At 50.5% G+C, this 8,147-nt stretch overlaps 2 pseudogenes; both read left to right on the top strand.

Annotated features, from left to right (window-relative positions):
* The first annotated feature begins 2,000 nt into the window (after positions 1 to 2,000).
* LOC138775030 (U2 spliceosomal RNA) lies at positions 2,001 to 2,218 on the top strand (annotated as a pseudogene).
* Positions 2,219 to 3,159: 941 nt separating this feature from the next.
* On the top strand, positions 3,160 to 3,302 carry LOC138775034 (U2 spliceosomal RNA; annotated as a pseudogene).
* The last annotated feature ends 4,845 nt before the right edge of the window (positions 3,303 to 8,147 follow it).

Below are 8,147 nucleotides of genomic sequence, written 5' to 3'. Positions count from 1 at the left end.
ATGCTGTTTTTAAAGAAGCTTTTATGTGTGATTTATTGCCTGGGTCCTGGAGAAGTGGTGTGGTGTCCTTAATTTTTAAGAAAGGTGACAAAACAAAATTAGAAAATTGGAGACCAATCACACTGTTAAATGTGGACTACAAAATATTTGCAAAGATTTTAGTCAATCGTACCAAGCATGTGATTGAAAAGGTGATTCATCCAGATCAGGTATGTGCTGTGCCTGGCCGTGGGGTGTGGGAGCATCTCAATGTTATCAGAGATGCCATATGGTACCAACAGGACCGAAACCAAAAGCTTGCACTGTTATCACTTGATTTTCAAAAAGCATATGATAGAGTCTCTCATGAGTATTGTGGACTGTTTTAAAAAAGATGGGTTTTCCTGAAATTTTTATCAAGCACATTGCACTTTTATACAAAGACTGTAATAGCAAAGTTTTAGTGAATGGTTTTTTATCTAAAAATGTACAGCTAAAGTGTGGTGTGAAACAAGGCTGTCCACTATCACCCCTACTATTTATATGTGCAATAGAGCCCCTACTGGCCATGCTGCGGAAAGATAAAGTGGTCAGAGGGGTGCCGCTGCCAGGAGGGAATGGACTACATGTTAAAGCCTTGGCCTACATGGATGATATTACTATACTATGTGACTCTGATATTACTCTTAAGAGGGCACTGAGAAATACAGAATTTTTTTGTTGTGCATCCGCCTTTACATTAAATCTGCAAAAATGTGAGTGTCTAAGATTTGGAGAATGGAGTAATGTTGATAATCCAAACATAACTATGAATGTGGACAAAATTAAAATACTTGGAGTCATTTTTTCACAGGAAAATAATGGAGAGGAGAGCTGGACTATTGTAAAGGAAAAATCAAGAAAAAAATTGATTTTTGGAAGCTCAGAAAGTTGACCATAGAAGGTAAATTGGTGATTATAAGATCATTGCTTCTGCCCATAATGCTGTACTTGAATATGGTATTCCCACCATCTGATTTATCTGTAAAAAATCTGCAAAAACAAATTTTCCAATTTATCTGGAGTTCAAAAATGGAGAAATTAAAAAGAGAAACGATGTACAAACAGCACAAACATGGAGGTAAAAATATTCCAAATATTAAGCAGTTTTTATACTTGAAATTTTTCTGTCTGTGTTTTAAAATAATTTTTACTGGGAAACATTGGTCATTTTATTTAAGATATGCTGCGGGAGACATTTTTAGGAAAAGAAAGTGGCTATCTTTGTCTCAAACATCTCCTGTTTTAATCACGCCTCCAAAACAATACGTAATTTTAGAGAAGATCATCCGTTTATATAAATTACAGGACATGGACTCGGACATTTTTAAAAATCCAAAGAGGCTGGGTTTGGAATTAACAAGGTCTGAACAGACCTCAATGATCATGAACTTTGCAAAAAATAAATGTGACAGGATTTGGAGAATGGCCAATGCACCTTATTTACAAAACAGTTTTAAAGATCTGGCGTGGTCTGTGGCGCATGAGTGTGTACCTACCAGAGCTTTTCAGCACAGACGGGGATTGTGCAATACCTCCAGATGTCCAAGGGGGGGCTGTGGAGGGGAAGAGACTGTTTTACATGTATTTTGGAACTGTTTTTACGCTCAGACTGTTTGGAAAAATGTTGCTAGTCTTTTAATGTTTATTACAGGTCTTAAGGTTTTTAATCATGAAACTGTGTTGTATGGGAATTTTACAAGTCAAAACAGAGATACTGATAGAGTTATATGGACATTTGTGTGTGCAATAAAAGAAGCCTTGTGGAAATCAAGAAACATCTTACTCTTCAAAAGAGACTTTATATCCGAGAAAGACTGTTTTAAGCTTGCACTGAGTGATTTATTCACATATTATTTACTTGATAAAAAGAATCTGGGAATCAAGAGAGCAAAAGCACTGTGGAATTTTGAGTTGTGGAACTCGCTTGTGTAATATTGTATTTTGTTTGGTGATTGGTTTTTCTTGCTTGTATTGATTGTACTGTTTTTTGTTTGACATGATCATTTAATAAAAAAGTAAAAAATCAAAAAAAAATTAAAAAAAATCTGTTCTTATCAGTTTAATATCTGATACGTCCCCTATCTGGGGACCATATATTAAATGGATTTTTAGAACAGGGAGATGGAAAAAGAGCTTGCTCTGTCCTCTCCAGGCATTGACCTGGTATTGCAGTGCCTCCAGGTTCAGTGCACCCCCTAATGAGTTTGCAAAAAACAGAGCAAAAGAATGAAGAAGGAAACAAGCCGGCTGCACCTGAAACTACTGTGTTGCAAGAAACATCCCTCGAGTGTGTTGTGCGCAGGTGGACCGACCCCGAAAAATTAGCCCGAGTGTGGCTACGAAAAGTTTGTTTGTCCAAGACTTGCTGGCCTCTGTTGCCATGGCAACCAACTGGCAGAGTTGTTTACAACTTGGCTGCCGGGCCAGTGCTGGTGATGTCATCGCGGGACGTGATGTCATCAAGGCTTTGCTGCTATACACAGCTGCCAGCACAACAAGCAGCTCAGTTGCAGCCGGTCAAGCGACCGAGCAGGTAGGTGGAAAGGTAGGTGCAGTTTATTAAACCGTTTCCTTTGGATTTGATTTCCTGGTGGCCGATGTATCCTGCTGATGCTGCCTGCCTACGGCTCCAGCTGGGAGAATTCACCCTCCATGTTCTTTGATAGATAGATTAGATACATTAGATAGAATAGATAGGATAGATTAGATAGATAGATAGATAGATAGATAGATAGATAGATAGGTAGGTAGGTAGGTAGGTAGGTAGGTACTAATAATAAGCTAGCCAGCTAGGCAGCCAGCCACAGAGACAGCCAGCCAGCTACAGAGACAGCCAGCCAAAGAGCTAGCTGCATGTCATGTATGCCAGACAGAGACGGAGACAGAGACAGAGACGTGTATGTCTGCCATCCATCAGGTGGAAGCAGACGCAGTGTGATTGGGGGGTGGAGCTATTCAGATTTGAGAGCAGAAAGGAAGACAGAGGCAGTGCTAGGCAATAGGAGATGCAGTGTGAAAGCACGTCCGGTCCGCCATCTGAGAGGGTGGAGCGCATAATAGGGTATGTATGTCTGGCTTCGCCTTAACAAGAAGGACGTGGTGTCCGAGAAGGGGAGTTTTCGGGAAACCGTTGTGGCCATCGCTTCTCGGCCTTTTGGCTAAGATCAAGTGTAGTATCTTGTCTTACTGAACTGCCTTGACTTGACGGCTCAGGTCCTGGGGTACCCCCTGCACTCGGCCTTTGGGCATCGGCGATTTAATTCGTCTTAAGCTCACTGCAGCTATTGGGTGTAGGGCTATTCCCCAGGAACGAGAGTGAACCTTCCTCTCGGCCTGCTGCTCGATTGTCCTGTGCCCGACGGTTTGACCGGAGAACCACTTCGATCCCGCCTGCCGACGAACGATCGACGAAGACGCCCCGGAACCCCGAGAAGGACGACGCTGAACCCCGAAGAAGCCGGCGACGAGGATTTGCATCTCTCCGCCCCCTTCGACGAGGATCTGCATAGCTCCGCCCACCAGGAAAGAGCTCGACCGGGAGAAGCGATGGCCTCTTCAGCACCAGCACCGGAGATGAAGAAGACCCAGCAGAAGGAAGCGAGGAAGAGCCAGGAGGCCCGGGTCGTGGATGCCTCTTCCTCTGCCGCCCCAGCTCAGCCGACGACCAGCAAGGCTGCGGATCCAGGCATCCCTACACTGCGGCCCTGGATGCGCACTACGGTGGCCATGCGACTGAAGAAGGTGGATGGTAGAGAGCCGGACATGTCTGAGGATGTGTTCGCTAAGAAGATGGTCCTGGACCAGGGTTTCTCCAAGGCTGAAACCCTCAGCATTTTCTTCTTCACGGGGATCTTCTATGTGACATTTGCCTCCTTCAACACCTGCAGGAGGTACTGGGAGGCGGTAAAGGCAGCGAGGCCCGAATCCCCTTTCTCTCGCTTTGTAAGCAACTGCTTAATCCAAAGGGAGGAGAGGCGGGTGACAGTTTCAATCCTTAACCCGTACATCCCAGGCAAGGACATCGCCACATTCCTTGCAAGGTACTGCACAGTGGTCAAGGAACCCTCCAAGATCCTGAGCAGCCTTGGATTCTGGACTGGCAAGTGGTCGGTGGTCGTGAGGCTCAACAGGGATGAGTCATCGGACGACGGTTTCCAGCACCTGCCTCAGGCTTTCTCTTTGGGTGACGCTCCAGGCTTCATCTATTACCCGGATATGCCGCAGATCTGCAGGAGATGCAGCAAGAAGGGTCATCAGGCGAAGGACTGCAGCGAAGATTCCTGTAGAGTCTGCCGAGTGCCGGGGCATGGGACCAAGGACTGTCCGAAGGCAAAAACCTGCAACCTCTGCGGCCATGCGGACCACAGCTACAGGGCCTGCCCCCAGAGGGAAAAGAGAACGTGGGCATCCGTGGTTGCCAAAGCTCCGACCGGCCAGCAGCCGGCCGTAGCCCAAGCAGCGCAGAAGCCCAAGGAGAAGGAGAAGAAGAAGAAGGAGGGTAAGAGGACGACGGCCCCTAACCCTCCCCCCACCCCCGCCCTCCCTACCCCTTCCCCCTCCCCCTCCTTCCCCCCCTCCCCCCTCTCCCTCCCCGCCCACCCCCACTGAGGAATCCCTCCCCTATCCCATTGCCTCAGTGGGTCCCCTGTCCCCCGCCCCTACCCCCACCCTCCCACCCCACTCCCCCAACCCAGCAGCACTAACCTTTCCTCCCGCTGCTGTGGTTCTCTCCTTGGAGGATTTTCCCCCTCTTGTCCCCACAGTGGTTCCCGACAGGAAGAGGAAAGTGAGGGACAGCCCATCGGCTGAGACCTCCAAGAAAAAGATCATCGAGGTCTGCGAAGATGACCTCCCGGAGGAAAGCGACATGGATCAGGTGGTGGAGAATCTGGTCGACGAACCGGAGGCTTTCGACTTCGAGGACGTCCCAGAGAATGCACACCTGAAAGAGGCGCTGGAGGAGTGCATACGGGAATGGGTCGGGCCGGCGGGCCCCGAAGAAGAGGATCCGCCCGACCGGAGTGGTATCGTATGAGTCTGTGACTAACCCTTTTCTTTTCTCCCCATGGCTAATCTTTCCATCTTTAGCTTAAATGTGCGGAGTATGAGAGATAGGTCTAGATTCCAGACAGTTCTTTCGTTTTTAAATGCTCAGTTGTGCGATGTGTATATGTTGCAGGAATGTGCTCTGTCCTCTTCTAGGTCCTACAACCATCTGGCCAGGCAGTGGTCCCACGGTCCCTCCTACTGGTCCGGCGGGGGCGACTGTAAGTCCGCAGGGGTCGCCATCCTGATCAGGGGAGGCAACTTTACACTTGATTCTGTTCAGGAGCTTGTCTGTGGCAGATTGCTAATTGCAGACGGCTCTTGGGCGGGGGAGCCCGTAAGGCTCATCAATGTGTATGCCTCTCCTGAGAAGGGTGCGCGTCTGGAACTATTCCAGGCCCTGCGGGCCCAGCTCGCAACCTCCAGGGCTGTAGTGTTGGGTGGGGACTTCAACTGCCCCATTGAAGCGGACGGACGCAGTTCTGGGACATCTGTCAAGTTGGATGTCACATCCAAAACTGCTCATCGAGATGGTGACTGAAGCATCCTTGCAGGACGTTGTTGGGTCCATCGGGAACGGCTCTGTTAATTATACATGGAGCCGCCCCGATGGCTCGCTCCGTTCTCGGATTGACTTTGTGTTTGCCTCTCGAGCAGTCAGGCAGACTAGGCACTCTATGGTTCCCTGCTTCTTCTCTGACCACAGGGCCATTCTGTTTCAAGGGGTTCTGGGCCATGGTTTCCCATCTGGCCCAGGCTCTTGGAAGCTGAATTGTGCTCTACTGGCTCAGGAGGAGGTTCTGGAGGAGCTTAGAGAGGCCTACATCGTATGCGCAACGATAAAATGTATGTTTGAGCGTGTTAGTGATTGGTGGGAATTTGTTAAGGTTCAATTTCGCAGTTTTCTTTCAGGCCAAGAGTCGTCAACAGGCGTGCGGAAGAAAGAGGGACTTCAGGAGGCTGCAGCGCGAGCTGCGGTCACTGCAAGACCTTCTCCGGTGCGGCTGGGACGTGAAGGAGGAGCTGGAGGAGACCAAAAAGAGCTTGCAAAGGCACTTTGAGGAGGAATCCAAGCGAATCGTCTTCCGTTCCAAGGTGGAGAACCTGGAGAAGGGTGAGAAATGTAACTCGTTTCTTTTTCAGGAAACTCCACGCCGGCCACACGCCCCTGACTGAGCTGCGGGATGAGACCGGAAGTTTGCGGAAGGGCAAAGAGGACGTGATGGGGGTTGTCACTAGCTTCTACCGCAGCCTCTACGCCCCGAAGACCACCGACTCCGAAGTGGCCGACGAGTTCCTGTCAGGTATCACTAACGTGTTGATCCCGCAGGTGCGTCGGCCATGGACGCCCCCTTGACGGTGGGGGAGCTGCTCTCTGCCGCTAAATCCTTTAGGCCTGGCAGGACCCCGGGCAGTGATGGTCTCCCAGCGGAGCTCTATGGTAGCGCTGGGGGATCTCATTTGCCCGGACCTGTTGGAGCTGTACGAGGAGATGGTGGTGGAGGGCAGAATGCCTCCGTCGTTGAGGGAGGGTATGATCACGATCCTGTATAAGCGGAAGGGGGAGAGATGTGACTTGAAAAATTGGCGTCCCATCTCTCTTCTTGAACGTGGACTACAAGATCCTCGCCAAGGTGCTGGCCAACCGGCTGAAGAAGGTCATCGGTTCAGGTCGTCCATCTGGACCAGACCTGTGGCATTCCCGGCCGCAGGATCGCAGACAGCCTCTGCCCTAGTGAGGGACACGGTCCATTACATCCAAAGCCGCCGTGCACACGCGGCCCTGGTCAGCCTTGATCAGGAGAAGGCTTTCGACCGGGTCTCTCACGAGTTCATGGGCAGGGCACTGCGTAGGTTAGGACTTGGTGATATGTTTTGTCGTTTTGTTAACGTGATGTATTTTGATATTTTCAGCAGGGTACTGGTGAACGGCTGGAAGACTGACCCCTTTCCGGTTCTTTCTGGGGTCAGACAAGGCTGCCCTCTCTCACCTATCCTTTTTGTTTGTGTTATAGAATCCTTCGCGGAGGCTATAACGGCAGAACGGAGAGATCAGAGGGATCACCGTACCCGGACCACGATCGACACGAGGTCAAGTGCTCGCTGTACATGGACGACGTGACCGTCTTCTGCGCTGACCAGCGTTCGGTGACCGCACTCGTCCAGACCTGCGAGAAGTTCGGAAAGGCTTCAGGGGCAAAGGTCAACTGCGGGAAGTCGGAGGCTATGCTCTTCGGGGAGTGGCACCTGGCTTCCTCCGCCCCCTTCCCGTTTACCATCAAACCGGACTTCATCAAGATCCTTGGAGTCTGGTTCGGAAGGAAGGCGCGGCCCTCAAGTCCTGGGAAGAGCGATTGGCTAAGGTCAATACGAAGATCGGGCTGTGGAGCCTCAGACACCTCACCATTGAGGGCAAAGCATTGGTCCTGAGGAACGAAGTTCTGCCTGTGCTCCATACACCGCACAGGCCTGGCCCCCCCATTCACCGTCTGCAGGGCCATCACCAGGACGTGTTTTGTTTATCTGGGGCTCCAAAATGGACAGAGTGAAGCGCTCCGTGTGTACAAGGAACCCCGCAAGGGCGGGAAAAAGGTTTTCTGTCCGGATATCACCCTACCTTGCTGCGGGGCAGCCTTCGTATGTGACTGTGTGCGGAGGACTCTGCCAACAGAAGAATGGGCTCTGCCGGGGCAGTCCATGTCTCGACTGGTCCTCCTCCCCCTCTGGCGGGGTCTGAGCTGGGACAAGAGGGACAGCTCCATCCTCTTTTACAACTGGCACACTCCCTGGATTCTCGGTGGGCGTCGTCAAGTTTGCTGAGGGAAACACCAACTGGAGGGACTCAAGCCCGACTTGTGGAAGCCAAAAAACTGTTCCACAAGATCATCAGAGCACAGGACTCTATGGAGCTCGTTCCAGGGCTCACTGCGGCCACCGCAGGACTGTATGGACAAATGTGGCTTAGGCGAAGTGACCAAACGGGCACAAGGAATTGTTTGGATGGCCATTCAGGGGGGACTGCCTTTTGAGGTCATTAATGCATGCCCGCAACCTGTGCAAAACGCGGGTATGCCCCGGTG

The sequence above is a fragment of the Dendropsophus ebraccatus genome, unplaced genomic scaffold (assembly GCF_027789765.1).
Source record: "Dendropsophus ebraccatus isolate aDenEbr1 unplaced genomic scaffold, aDenEbr1.pat pat_scaffold_1257_ctg1, whole genome shotgun sequence".
In the NCBI taxonomy this organism is placed as follows: domain Eukaryota; kingdom Metazoa; phylum Chordata; class Amphibia; order Anura; family Hylidae; genus Dendropsophus; species Dendropsophus ebraccatus.
This window is presented reverse-complemented; position numbering and strand designations above follow the sequence as displayed.